The sequence below is a fragment of the Phalacrocorax aristotelis genome, chromosome 11 (genome assembly GCF_949628215.1).
Source record: "Phalacrocorax aristotelis chromosome 11, bGulAri2.1, whole genome shotgun sequence".
NCBI lineage: Eukaryota > Metazoa > Chordata > Aves > Suliformes > Phalacrocoracidae > Phalacrocorax > Phalacrocorax aristotelis.
In genome coordinates this window covers 10,998,767-11,013,332 of record NC_134286.1, presented here as the reverse complement: position 1 = coordinate 11,013,332, position 14,566 = coordinate 10,998,767, and the positions used below count along the sequence as shown (strand labels likewise).

General features: G+C 41.7%; 1 long non-coding RNA gene across 1 annotated transcript in view; it reads left to right on the top strand.

The window, feature by feature from the left end:
* LOC142063311 (uncharacterized) overlaps positions 1 to 10,955 on the top strand; it is a 93,113-nt gene extending 82,158 nt beyond the window's left edge. The window contains exon 3 of the long non-coding RNA XR_012662736.1: positions 10,720 to 10,955. This is a non-coding gene — a long non-coding RNA (uncharacterized LOC142063311). The remainder of the gene's footprint in view (positions 1 to 10,719) is intronic.
* Positions 10,956 to 14,566: the final 3,611 nt, after the last annotated feature.

The window sequence follows — 14,566 nt, the reverse complement described above, 5'->3', positions numbered from 1 at the left end:
GCATAAATGCCCTCCAGTTTTAACGCATTTGTCATGACCTTGGCCACAGTAGACCAGTCAAAATGGATCTCTTTTTGAAAAACAAAGACAATCTTTTTCAAGGGGAAACTTTAGGGAAAAAATACTTCTGGAATGTAGAATTTGCTTTAAATCTGCCAACAACTGGCAGTGTTTTGGTTGCTTGTTTTTTTTCTTCTCCCTAAGTGCTCTCCCTCAGAAATGAAATAATGTAAATAAATTATTTACATTATCTAAAATAATGTAAAGTAATTCCATTTGGCTAATATGTTGATTCTTCTTAATTTTGAAAACAAAAATATTTTGCCTCTGGTTGAAGTTAAGATTCAGCGCACGGCCCCACCACTAAAAGGGAGTCCTTTAAATCTTAATGTAAGCTCATTCCTTAGCTAGGGACTGAATGATCTTTAAAAGTGAGAAAGCTGCGTCAAGAGGTTTGACAAGGTTCATTAAAGTCCATTTAGAAAATTAATTTTAACAGTAGGCATCCTGTCCCTTTTATCTCCCAAGCAAAAACAATAAAAATTTCATCATGTACAAGTAAATACATATTTAAAATGTATTAGGGAAATAAATAATCTTCGTGTTTAATTCATCTCCTTGTATAATAATTTATGTCCATTAGGGATTCTGACCGGGCATTAGGTAGGACCAGCTTCGTCATAACGCAGTGTAGCATTGGGTGTGTGATTCTTAATTGTCCATAGTGGGAATTTTAGCAAGTGAATTGAAAGAAAAATTAGTTTCAGAAGAGTTATGAAAGGACTTTTTTAAAGAGTTCATCTGTTTTCTGAGCAGTGCAGTCTTGGCAAGCGCTCAAAAAACCATGACTCAGCACCTTTACACTGAGGGATTTTTAATGGTTCTTTTAACTACTTCTGTAAGTTTGATTCATTTTAGGATCATATTATTTTCTGTTGTTGGTTCTCAGCCATGGGGAATAACCTCCTCCCCCTGCTCCCAGTATTATGAAAATTGACATTTCCACTTAGTTGTTTGATTACAGAATATGGCTTTTGTAAGACTCATAAGGATGTGGACATTTACAACATCAGTAAATCCAGACATAAAATTCAAGCATTAGGCAGCTCCCATGTCCTATGGCTCTTAAGGCTGCTCTTAATTCCTTTTGTGCGTCAGTGAACCTGCCAAGCATGCAGTGTTTGTTATGCCATGGTAGATGTCGTGTGGAGCCAGTCCTTTTCCCCAGTGCCTGCCCTTTCCCTGGCTCTGTTTCCTCTGTAGTATGGCTTATCTGTGCAATGTTGTGCAGCCTTCTGAAATTGTGCAAAACCTTTAAATAAACATCGTATTGTGGTCTGAATGCAGGCGTGGGGACTGGGGTGATGGCTTTTCAAAGTGCTGGATCGTGGCTGTTCAAACACTGCACGAGTGGCCCGTGCATGGACCAGATACTATGTGCCAGCAAAATAATTCATTAGAAAATGACTTGGAAAGGTAAAGGACTTCTGTGACGCTTCTTTATTGCATTTATTGCATTTACATGCAATTCATGTGAAAGGATTTCAGGAATCCTAAAACATAGTAAGCAGAGTTTTATACAAGCAAATCATATGGAAGGCACATTTCAGGGAAGGAGGTGCACATCGTGTTCTCACTGTAAGTCTTGGCCATAATGAGTTTAGGAGGGTTTTTAATTCCCAAATTGGTGATGTTCAAAACTTTGCTGGAAGTTGCAGCTGTTCAGTTCTTAATCCTGTGGCACGGGTCATTACGGACTGCGGCGTTTTGGCTGTCCCGCAAGAAACATATTCCCATGAGTTTTAAATATTATTCATTGGTACCCACCTTGCAGTAACAGTATTTCACAGAGGAAACTCAAGTTCTAAGACTTCCTAATTTTTAATGTAAATCACTTTGGAGTTATACATTAAGGGGAAAGACCCTCATAAGATATATATTTCACAACTGTAATTATAAAAATAATGTTCTAATCTGAAAAAAAACCAAGACTAATAAATAGGAAAATCCACAGAGAACCCCTTAATGTCTAAAACCAAACCACCTGTGACTCAGATATTATTAGTTGTTAATGCTTAGTGTTCTTAAAGAACTTTCTCTGAGACTATCTTGAAAGCCTAATAACTAAATGATACAAGCTGCATTTCTGTCTTAGGTAGGCTAGGTCTTAAAGCTAACAGTGCAATGTGTAGCCTTATAGTCTTTAAACATTAAATAAGCATTTTGCAAAGGCAGTGCCTGTAACGGAGGTCCTGGGGTATGTTTCTTCACCCCTCTGTGAGCACTCGGCCAATTATTTTGGTGAGTCCCACCTGAAGGGACAGAAATAAGTGCACTCATTTTAGTAGAAATGGCTTGGTAACTGTTAGATGGTGACAAAATTAGACTTGTGTCTATGAACTCTTGGGGTAAGTACGCTTGATAATTCCTAAACAGTTGTCTTAAATTTGACCCAAATGTTTCCTGCTGATAGAAATGCCACTTCCTTAATTTTGCATACATTCAGGATCGGTACCTTTTATAATGTCTGCAGCTTGGACAGTGCATGTCATTCTGTGAAGAAAAGAGCAAGCTGACATGGAATTTGTCCTTCTCAGTGATACTGTTTGGAGGTTTGACTCTCTTTTTGCTGTCTGTACTGCTGTCACCCAGGATTAAAAACTGTAGATATCCCAGGGCTGCAATGAGGGCTTTCAGCAACTTGGATGAGGACTGCAAAGATGTATCAGAACAGTGTGGGCAATGACTTCTGGGAAGATCATGAAAAAATAATGTATGGCTAATGGACCTGAGTTCTTCTCTCTTCCTTTTTGGCAGTCGTTCATGGTAACACAAAGTAAGTATAAAGCCTGGTGCCAAGACAAAACGCTAGTGATTTTCACTTGCTTTAAGAGATCCTAAAGCCAAGAGGGATCTTTAAGGGCTTCCCTGAATTAATTCCTGTTTGAACTAAAGCTCAAAGCTTAAGCCAGACCTTGCAGGACTGCAGCTGCCTGCACCATGGCCATAGCACTGGGGAGCTGAACTCACAAAGTGTCTTTGTCAGAGGGCTTGGGTTCAGCTGGGCACGTGGGCGAGCCCGCTGGTGGGTTTGCGGGATGGTTTGCGTGCTCAGACCTGAGCAGGGAGAGTGCTTCGCTGGAGGGGGCTGTGAGGAGCCATTCTCCTGGGCTGCCCTGCATCTGCCGGCCTACAGGCTTCACTGCCAGCTAGAGATCCTGGTATGTGGGGATGAGCCTTGCTGAGCATCTGGACCCTCCTGAGACCACTTTGGGTCATGTTTGTGATGCTGAGCAAAACTGACATGGCAAAATTGCCAGGGCAAGCAGCATGTGGAGAGTTGTCCCACTTTGGCAAGCAGGTCAGTGGGATGCAGTGAGAAACAGAGACTGAAGGAGGGGGTGTTTGAGCCTGATGGTGAGCTGAGATGTGCCTGACATCCTGCTCAGCCCAGGCACCGTCTCCTATTTTAGATAAGACCCCTTTGCTCCTGTGAATTGGTTGTGTGGGGCGCTGCATTACATTTCCTGCCCTGTCTTTGATGCCATTGAGGATTAAGGTTTTGGATCTGCCTTGTGCTCATTCTTGTTGATAGGATTCTTCAGATCAGTTCCACCTCCAGGGGCCATGAAATGTTGTGGGTTCTTTTTGTATTTGGTTTTTGTTTGTTTGTTTCTTTGTTTTAATTTATTTTTTTTTTATTTTTAACTTAAACATGGTATTTCTATTTGAAATCAAAACATTTGAAATAATCCCTTTCAGAATTAAAATGACATCTCATGATTTCTGTATTAAGTTTTAAACCCATCATAATATCTTATATTTACATAAAACCAATATTTAAGCATTAGACATTCCATAATAACATGTAAAGAAAGCTACCACCCAGGGAATTCTCTGGCTAAACACATGAAATTATGCTTAATTGTAAACCGTTTCAGTTCAGAAGAGTAGCTATCATCTCTTCTAGACCTTTGATCGTATTATGATCAGCAACAATTGGCTCAAGTCACTAATTATGGAGATAATTTTCTTCATATGAGTGCAAATCATTTAAGTGCAAATCATGTTTGATGTTTTCTTTTGTAGCCACTGCACCTATTGAAATACTTTTTTTTCTGTATTGTTAATTGAATTCCAGCTTTGATTCAAAAGCAGTTTGACACAAATTGCAGGTAAAATTAGTCACCTAATAAATAAGAAATGTAAAAATTAGGAAAAAGCATGATTGCTAACCATGGTGTACTATTAGCATTAAAAAAAAAGGAAGTTACTGTAATGACACAACCAGTGGTAACTGTTACCAGGCAATCAGAATCAGTCTTTTTATTTGGGGGAAAATTAACAGGTAACTAGGATTATAGAATAGAGTTAACATCAGTTACTCCAATGAAAATGTTCTGGCTGCAGTCAGTGGCTCCTAGGTCAAACTTCTGCTTTGCATAGTGTTCCCTCTGATGTTTTCTGCTCTTTAAATGCCCAAGCGGGGTTTAGCATGCATTACTTTGGAGGTGAAGGGGGCAGCTGATGCCACCCTCACCCTTCCTGACTCCAGAGCAGCAGCTCCCCTTCCCTCCACCCACCTGATCCCAGGGCTGGGGGTGGTGTGTGGTTCATGGGTCGAGGTGTTGGGCCGAGTGTCTGGTCTAGGAGTGGGAGAAAACAACCCTGGCAGCGCACCAATGCAAATAGCTGTGTCACTGGTGGATTTGGCTACATCTTTTCAAGGGACAATTTTTTGCTCTGTTACAGAAAAGGACCTAAAGACACTTCGGCCACTTCTCTGCTGGCCACAGGGTACTTGTGTCTCAGGGGCAGAAAGCTACTCCTGACCTGGTAAAATGTGGGCAGTCCAGTTGAACCTCACTGGTGAAGAAGGGATGTCTTCTGCACTAACGCATTTCAGGAAAGGAATGTTGTCCCCTCTTATTTAAAGAAATCCATTCCCTTTCTTATGCAAAGCATATAGTAACAGGAAGCATCATTAACCTTACTCTCATTCGTGGAGGAACTGGTTGACTGCACTAGAATTATTACAAGTGATATACTGGATAACAGGGATACTAACTGGAGACAATGTCAGAGAAGAAGTGTGAGGGACAGAGCGAAAGGCGGTGCTTGCATCTGTCTCGTCCTCTGTGCAAAGGACTGCAGTAAAAAGGAAAATGGCGGAGGGCAAAGCTGAAGCCATGCAGAACATTAAAGTGTTTTCTGTACCCTGCCTTGGTGGCAGAGAACCTGCCACTTTGCACCCGGTTTAATTTCAGCCCAGGGCCAAGTTCCATGGGATGAAAATTCAAGTGCGGTGGAGAACGTTATTGCCTGCTTTTTCTGGCTGTGAAAAAGCTTAATTATTCACTCTTTGCTCTGCTCTATTCGATTTTCTTCCTAAGATATAAAAATCTACATATCCAAAATTGCCCATGCTGACTTTTTAATGAGGAAACAGTGATGTGCTCATATCTTAGGACTTCGGATGTCACCAGTTGAATCAGTGTAACAGATTGAAGTCAAATAGATGGCAGGTTGAAAATGATCTCTTGGTCTGTGCTACTCTGAGTTGCTTAGAGTCCGTTGGAGAAGATGCAGTTCTGTGCCGAAATTGTGGACTTTCTCATCAAAAGATCAAAATGAGAGTTAATCTTCTGCCCTCTTCTGAATGTGTGCGTGGGGGTTAATCTGTTGTGGGGTGTTGGGTTGGGTTTTTGTGGTGTGTTGTTTTTTCTAAAACATTTCTGAAACATTTTTAATTGTTTGTTGGCTAAGAGAGAAAAAGACTTGCAGTTGAATCTGAGATTTGTAACCTTTGCAGTTCGTTCTTCTCTAGTTACGTCTTTCCAAGATCTGCAACCACTCTATTTCCCCATTTCTGTCCAACAGTTAATTACATTAGTTCACTGACAGACTATCATTGAACAACTGAAGTCTACTTTAATTGCTAGTTTTCTAATTAAATGTCTGTAATGGTTTTGTTCTCAGTCCTGGACTTGAGGCATCGAATTTGTTGCTATCCTGTGTCTTGCATCTTTTATGTATTTTTTTTCCTTCTCAGCCATGTTTGTGATGGTCAGCCTTTCCCCCTGCTGTGTTATGGTAGGGTTGGAAATGCCAGATATAAGACCTTTCCTTCATGCAGGGGAAGCAGGCCTGTGTTTTTGCCATATCCAGTAATGCCCGTTTTCTCATACCACAGAATCACAGAATGGTGGGGGTTGGAAGGGACCTCTGGAGATCATCTCGTCCAACCCCCTTACTTGAGCAGGCACACCCAGAGCAGGGGGCACAGGACCGCGTCCAGGCGGGGTGTGAATGTCTCCAGGGAAGGGACCCCACAGCCTCCCTGGGCAGCCTGTGCCCCTGCTCTGGCACCCGCACAGGCCCTGCTGAGATCAAACATGGCATCCGGTTCTCCTGTGGCAGGAGAACTGGAGTTGCCCAGGGTGCATCTGTTTGACTGTGCCACTCTGCAGGGTCAGCTTTTGCAGTGTGGACAGCTGCGTGCCGGCGTCGTCGCACATCTCAACAGGTTGTGCTTCCTACACACAGCCTGTAGCTTGCAGTGCCCTCCGGGGAAGCTCGGCTCAGGAACCATGTGCATTTCTGCCTCAGTCATGCACACATAGCTTGAGGAGAATGCTCTGAAATGGTCATCCTCAGTGTGGGTTTGATGTGATGGGGACATGCTCTGAGGTGGATGGGTGACCCTTTGGTCCTTCTTGGATTTACTAAGTACCAAGGGGGAGTCCATGGGTAGGATTCAGATATTGTACCCTCATGCAAGGAATACATATTTGTCTTAAACAGGATTGTAACACGCTTGTTTTAAAAGAATAATGTGAAGTCAGCATAGGTGTCCTTTCTTTCAAAAGCCATATAAATATCTGAGGCTCCTTCATCAGACCCAGAAGAAATCCAGTGGACATTAAGTCATAAGCTCAGTCTTTTGCCTGTGGAAAGAAGGTCTGGAGAAACTGGGCTTCAAGTAGAAATAAAAATGGAAAAAAACTGAGTAAAACCCTGTTCTGTGTCTCAGTCAAAGCAGTTTAAAATTAAGTTTTCAAATTTTTTTGTAGTTTTTCAGTTTCTTTAAAAGATTATTCCAAGTAGCTGTGTAGCAGCTCAACTACAGCGCTAAACTCAGCCTGCATCAATGTAATCAATGTATTAATAATGGTAAAGAATCTTAAATGCCCGACATTATCCTGCTACTGCACTGACTTCAAACATTTACACATTTCAGGGGAACAGCAACTTACTTCTTAATTAAAATCACTAAGCAAATGCTGATTATATTTAATTTAAATATTTATAGAATTTGTTTAAGCTTTCAAAATAGATCAGGCGTTAAACGGCAAAACTACTAACATCTGAATGATAATTTCACTTCTGAGCCCAATTAAGAAACTAGTCAGGAACAGAGCTAATAAGTTGCTGTGTTTGATGAAATATTTGATGATAATGTATGTACAGAGGGCCTTTAAAAATGAGTGCTCTCAAGTAAAAGGGATAGTTTAGAAAAATTTTGTTACTTCTGAGAGTATTTTAAAATCTTGCATTGACTCTTCACTTTCTGGGAGTTTCAGTTCTTCCTGTTATGCTGAATAAAACTGCAAAAAATACATAGTGAACTAAAGAGAGATTAAAACATATCAACATGTTAATAGACTTGATTTTTATAATGCTTAACATGTTAAATTGAAGCATACGATTATCCCAGTAGATTTTAATTAGTTAATACATATAAAGTTAAGCATGTATGTAAATGTTTTCAGAGTAGAAGTATAAGCCTGTATAAAGAACATTTTTACAATCTTAAGGATGATGTTCTTATCTGCAAAGAATTTCTTTGCATTAAAATCTATCACAATATTCCCCAGCAATATTGTTTTGGTAATCCAGTATATCCTCTGACACAGCATTTTCTCCAATATGGTTCAGCCATGAGTAACAGACCGCCAAGGCTTTTTCAGGGACACGTTCAAACTCTTGGCTTCCCACTCCTCTTTTCCTCAAAACCAGTTTAATTCCCTGCTACACCTTTTCATTTTGGGAGACACCTTCCCTGTTGCATTTATCTGTTGCATACCTAAAGGTGATCAGGTCCTACAGGCTTTAGGATGATTTAATGTAACTGTAAGTCTCATTTTGCAAAAATGTTAATGTAGCTCAAATAACCTGATAACTATGAAATAATTCAGGATTGGGTTTGAACCTTCTGGAAAGCTGTTTGGCAGTGTCACATTTTGAAAAGTGGCAACAAGAGCTCCTGAGATTGAAAGGCTCCTTGTGCCTTTCATACAGGTGTTTCAACAGTACCTCTTAACTTGCCTTATGGTCTTCCATTGGTTTTTATTCTGTATTATGAAGTCTGTAAGAGCTGCAAGACCTTGCTGGTTTTCCTTTATAATGCTACTAAACATTGTGTGAATTGTTTTAGACTGTATTTCCCATCTATTTGTACGCTGCTGTTTCGGCTGGAATATAGCATATGTTTAATTTTTCCTTGGCCTCATGACATCTCGCTCCTTGCTTCACTGCATCATCTGCCTTGTTAGTCCATAACTCTGACTAATCACTGTAAATTCTCTGCTTCCCTTAGCTGTGTGTCACCAGCAAGAATAGTCACTTTGGAAATTGCATTCCTGAAAGGTCATTTTATAAAAGATACAAGAAGAGGCATTGTGCAATGTTGATGCTTAAGGCTGGGGGCTTGTCACTTGTCTTAGCCTCAAAGCAGCAGCTGCAGTCTCTTCTCTGTTCACAGACTGATCTTGGTAGCTATCACATACTGAAATGTCCACCAAGGTGAGTGCCTTTGACCTCAGAGAATTAACACAGCAAAGCCTTCACTGGGATTTGTGATCTGTATGCAGTATAAACTACGTCGTATTTGTAGGGTGGCCTAGTAAAGGCGAGTTGACAGTTCAGAGTCACTTTTGTTGGAAAAAGGACTTTTTCAAGACAGAGGTTTTGTGGTACTTAGAAACAGACAGTGATACAGAGCCAGGAACATGCAATGGCTGTTCCGCCACAGGATCCTCTTGTACAAGAACACATTGTGCAAGTCTCCTGTGCCTCACGCTTGGCTTTCTCCACTCTTCCAAGAGTATGGATGAGTTGGTTCTTGGGGTATCGATATGACAATAGGTCTGTGGTTTAGCGAGATCAGTTACGTTCAGTAACTGTCCCCTGTTTTCCATGCTTACAGATGTCAGTGCCTCCACTGTGCTTTTGTTTCTGTACCAGTCCTGCTTTGGGGCTGATTTGGTGGCATAGACACTGTGTGCTGCAACCAGCATGCATCTGCTAGCAGCCTTCCTTGTACTGCTGCTGCTTCTCCTTCTCCTTCCCACTTGTTTAGCATTTCTGCATTGTATTAGATGTCCACAGGAAACTCTTGGGCAGAGATTTCCATCTTTCTTGGATGCCTGTGCAGCCTCTAGCAGAATGAGCCTTGGCTGGTGCTGCTTCAATAATCTGGGGTCCGTGTGAGTGTATAGGGTGCACTGTTGAGTTTTGTCCTTTATTTTCTTAGGCTGTGCAGCAGTGATGTTTTGGAGCCAGGGCTGTTCGGTTCCTCAAACTATCATGCTCTCCCCTGGCGTGGGCTCCCATGCTGGATCCCTTGCCAGCCATGCTGTGTTCCATGATACATGTAGTGCCTCATGGTTACAATTCACGCTTGCAAAAGGATGCTATTTACTGTCTTGGATAAATGAGTTTGAGATTCATGAGTGAAAAGAACAGGATGAAAGCTAGATACTAGAATTTATTTTTCTTGAATCCCTCCATCCTGTTTTTTATTTCTTTCTGATGTTTCAGACTGGTGTCTGATGATGCTGCAAACAAACCCAGGGAGAATAAACAGAGATAGATGGAAACATACCAAGGTTTGGTTGGATTACTGAAGGGCAGTTATCAAAGCCATGTGGTACTGCTACAGCAAAATCCAACTCAGCCGTTTTGTAGAAGTTTTAATTAATTAATGTATTTGACTAATTTGGTGAGGTTTAGTAGCTTTTTATGACCTTTTGAATTTGTTTTTGTTTGTGGGTGACTCAGATTACTTACTTTTCTAGCCCCGGGATGCTGCAACATCATATGTCGTGCTGTACTGGCTTTGATAGTCCACCGGTGACTGCAGAAGGTAGAAATTCTCCCTGTTGCACAGAAATATCCCATTATCTTCCCTTCTGCTAATTTGTCAGATACACTGCTTTAATTACCAAAGTTAGTGCTTAGGGGCCTGATTGCTGAAAAACTTTGGTGATAGATTAAATCTTCTTGGCTGGAGCTGGTTTGTTGCGTTTGCAGAGGAGCAATTCAAACAAGCCTGAGGTTTCATCAGTTGAACCCAGAGAAGAAATTCAGTTGTAAAACAGATTAGATAAGCAAGTGAACTGGAGTGGAGAGTGCAGTGAACTCTTGCTGGTGTTTGTGTGACAAAAGCTGCTCATATTTGAAGCTGTTAATTGTGGGCAATTTTTGCTTGGCGTTGTGAGGTTTGAATTACCCAGAATTGTGTTTGATGATAAAATACTAAAACCACAACAAATTCTGAGTAAGCCACAGCTGACCAAGTCGTCCAATTAATAGGAATTTATCTAATGGGAATGTTTGAAATGTACTGTGTGGAAGCCACAGACAGATTCAAATTTCAAGGATGAATATTGTTCTTCATTCCTCCCTCTCTCTCCCTCTCTTTCTCCTCCCCCAAAGGTCTCCCTGGCATATCTGAGTCTCCTCCCTGGTGAACAGTTCAGCTCGGTGCCATCCACAAGTGCAGAGTGCTTCGAAAAGAGCCCACTGAAGGCATGCTAGCAAGACCCTGAATCACAAAAAACTTGCCTAGCTCATCACCATACACTGGCCTCAAGTCCCCTTCGGAGCAGCTACCAGAGGGGCCAAGCTTTGCTGTTTCCTGCTGTGCTGCCTGGGAACTTTCTGTGTTAGCGAAGGCTGGTGGAAACCTGCGTCTGGGTGGTACCATTCAAGAGTGAGATACTCGCCCTGCTCCCTGACAGCCTCTCCCTGCGTCAGTCCCTGCAGTGCTGTGTCACCACACACCAGATGTGCAGGCAGCCGCAAAGAGCTTCCCTCCCTGAGCACAGGTGCTCTCTTTCAAGAAGAAAGTAAGTGTTGGTCAGTATATGCTGGGCAAATGTATTACTGTATGATCGGATTTAAAAAAAATGCTGCTTCTTAGAGGCAGATGAAGGGGTAAGTGCAGCCCAGAAGTTTGGCTGTGTTGGCTGGATTGGGAAAGTGCCGATGCCAACCCACTGCCCTTATTTCGCCTGGCAAGGCAGCTTTCCCAGGTGAGGTGAGATGAGGTGAACCCAAGATTCTCTTTAGGAAGGTTTACTTGGTTTAGAATGCTTTGTTAGCAAATACTGCTTCTGACTTCTTGTAGCTTTTAACTAGCCCCAGTTCATCTCTGTCTTTATTTTAAATTGGAAGGTACTTTACCTAAAGTGTTCTCATCAGCCAAACCACTGCTGGGTTCATACACAGAATAGTTTAGTATTCATCTGCCTCATTTCTTTACTGTCCAAGGTGAATCTCAGGGGACTAAAGCTCTGAACCAAGTGGCTTCAGGCTATTCATCTGGAAAACAGAACCACTTAGACCTTTGCGAAGAAAATAATTTAGTAATCAGTGCAAGAGACCTGTCTCTAAGCCAAACCATTTGGAAAAATTGCCACTGTAGTAATTATGCACATTTTATCACAATAATACTGATGATGCCTTTCCATTACTGCCAGCATTTCTTCTTCCCTGCAACTACAGGACTGAGCTGGTTTTGAGTCTTCTTCCATGATCCTGCATTAGAAATGCTTTGTAATTTGAGATTGACGCTGCAGAGCTGGACATTGAGCAGAGACATTTTTCTGAGCATTTCCCTGCAGGCCAATGCAGCTAAAACCATTGGGAAGTGAGAAAGACATTGCTGCTGCAATGGGTATGTGCTGCCCGTTGCTGGTGGGGCAGCAAGCGTTGCCTTCACAGCTCTGTATGTCCTCCCTCGAGCAGGGAAGGACCCAGGTCTCTGCTCTCTTGTATGAAGGGGAAGAAAGGGCCAGATAAGTGTTTGTTTGCCTGCACCCCCTGCCTGCCAGCCCCTGCGATCAGCAGCGGACACCGGGTTGCGGGTGTCTCTGGGAACACACCAGTGCCTCTGGCATGGCACTGGTCTCCTACCCTGCCCTCCAGATGTGCTGATTCCAGGTAATTGCACCCAAACGCAGAAGTTCTCGTTCTCTCATCCATATCAGTGGATCAGTGTTTCTGTGCATTCTGCTAGTTAGATAAGTATAGCAGCTCTTAGAATTTGTATCTAATCTCAAACTTCAGGTACTCATCTTATTTTTTCCTCATTCTTATTGCAAATGAGAAAATACTTATTTGTGTTCTTGACCACACATTTAACAGTGCAGTTTCTGAACCTTCCAAACAACGAGGTCCCACGGTGCTGGATATTGCACAAACAAGAACTTTTCTGTTTTGAAAAGTTTACTGGCAAACATAAAATCTGGGGTGAAAGACTGCATAAAAGCAAAGTGAAAGGTAGGCTGGTCTACAGGTGCAGTGTTAATCCCAAGGTTTTACCTGCGTGGTTTTAGCTTTGCTTTTCATTTGATTATTCGCTGTTTGTAGTATTTTGAAAGGATAAGTATTAGGGTAGGGATCGAGTTCCTGTAGCTGTGCTGGTGCGATGTTTGCTGCTGTCCAGCAACAGTTACGTGTTCTTTAGGACAAACTTCTGCAGGGCGTTGCTTGCCTGACTTGGTTGCTGTGGGCTGCTGTGTGGAAAAATGACGTGGGGCAAAGCTTCCCTTGAAGCTCGGAGCAGGGAGGCAAGTAACATGCGTTCTCCAGTTTCAAACTGTGGGGAATCTCAAGGCACCACTTTTTGCTGTAGTGGACAGTGAAGCAGTCCAGGCCTAGCACATGTAACAAATCTAATATTTTACCACCTTGGTTTCATACGATGAAGGTTATTGTCTATTTAAATTAAAAACACAGAAAAACACAACAAGGAGCAGAAGTGATGTGCCTTGAGGAGCTATGCTGTTACCTGTAGGCATAGAAGCCTTTCTGGTGCCTTTCACAGGCTGGATTACACTGCTGGCAATTGTTTTCAGCATTTTTTTGAGCAGTATTAGTGATGAGGGAGCAGAAGGAAAATAATTTTCAATTGATGAGCCCTAAAGGTTTATCTAGAAGATTTTCACTATCTTCATAAAAGCTCCTGGAGACTTAATCTAAAACAATACAGCAAAGATGGTTTATGTCCTTTTCATAGTCTTGTATTTAAGCCTCTTGGTTTTTAACGTACTACCCTTGTCCCTTAAAATCCAGAAAAGTGTTTTGAAATATTACAGACTAAAACCCTGGTAGGAAAAGCCCCCTTAACCTACTAGTGTGCTCCGTGCGATCATCTGCAGGATTTACCAACTGCCCTGTTAATCACCCAGTGGATGTAGGTTAGGATGTCCTGACATCAGTCTTCCAAGACCAAGAGGAAGGGAAGCCACCTCCAGCTGGATTTTATACAGAGATATTGGTCTCTGAAAGTGCCAGCATATTTAAATTACTGCTGCTGTTGTCAGCAAGTTCCTCCTGCATGTTCTGTAATGATTAAGGTCCTTGGAGGTTTTGGATCACTTACGTTTCTCAGTGTAGTTACAGATTGTGAACATAAGGGTTGCATCGAGTGTATTAAATAATGGATTGAAAGGCAGAAATTCCTTTCCTTCTCTGCACTTTTGATAGAAAAATTAATGCTGACTTCACATTTCTTGCTACTGAAAAAGATAGCCTGGTCAGGTAGCTAAATGTTAACTTGAAGCTTGCCAGATTTTTCACTGGACGTACAATTGCTCTTAGAAACAGCTGCTGCCTTGCTGCTACCAGTGCCAGAGACCGTTTTGTTTGATGACTTAATCAACATCTTATTCTTTCAGAAACCATTTATGGATTCAAATACAGATGTAGGATCATTATTTGGGGGGGAAAAAAGTCAATTTCCTTGAATTCAAAACATGCTTATCATAAAACAGCCCATGTCCCACTCTTGGTGTTCTCTGAAGCCAAGTCTAAGCAGGTTGTGCACCTAGTCTGAACTATGCAGGGCAGTAACATCACTCTAATTATTTGCAGCAAATTTTCTTAGAACATGGTGGCTAAAAAAATTTAGGCCAGCTTTTCTTTTGTAAATGTTAAAACTCCATCCATATCTCTCTGCAATTTATTCTTTGTTGTGTGATTACTTTCTGTACAGACTGAACCATGCAGCAACAGTCTGAGGCTCACCTTTCAAACACCCAAGAGTTAAAATGAAGTTCCAAGGCCATAGATAGGCCTGGCTAATATGTGCAAGCTGTAGTGTCTTCTGATCACTTCTAGTTAGTGCTCCTTAGTTCTATCCTAAAAGAGAAAATAAAGGTAAAAAATATATATATATAGGCTTGGACTTTTCTAAAGCAATTGCAGCTGAAGGAATAGCTGTATGAAAATTGGGTGCAGAAACTTCTTGCAGCATCACAGTTTTGGAAGTATATGG